At 48.6% G+C, this 296-nt stretch overlaps 1 non-coding gene across 1 annotated transcript; it reads left to right on the plus strand.

Moving 5' to 3' along the window:
• The first annotated feature begins 165 nt into the window (after positions 1-165).
• LOC118345257 lies at positions 166-284 on the plus strand. The gene has a single exon (XR_004798835.1). It is a non-coding gene; the product is annotated as a 5S ribosomal RNA (ribosomal RNA).
• The last annotated feature ends 12 nt before the right edge of the window (positions 285-296 follow it).

Below are 296 nucleotides of genomic sequence, written 5' to 3' on the forward strand. Positions count from 1 at the left end.
GAGATAAATTGACAAGAAGGAGCACTCGGGAGTGGATTTTTGGGAAAATCTCGCCCTGCCCATCGCGTAGCCATGGGTTTGGATCAGATCTCCGTTTGGATTGGGATCGGAAGGACGCTAGTATGTCGCTCAAGGATTATATGAAATTTAAGTAATTAGTTTGATGGGTGCGATCATACCAGCACTAATGCACCGGATCCCATCAGAACTCCGCAGTTAAGCGTGCTTGGGCGAGAGTAGTACTAGGATGGGTGACCTCCTGGGAAGTCCTCGTGTTGCACCCCTCGTTTTTGTTT

This window comes from Juglans regia, unplaced genomic scaffold (assembly GCF_001411555.2).
Source record: "Juglans regia cultivar Chandler unplaced genomic scaffold, Walnut 2.0 Scaffold_1878, whole genome shotgun sequence".
NCBI classification, from domain to species: Eukaryota; Viridiplantae; Streptophyta; class Magnoliopsida; order Fagales; family Juglandaceae; genus Juglans; species Juglans regia.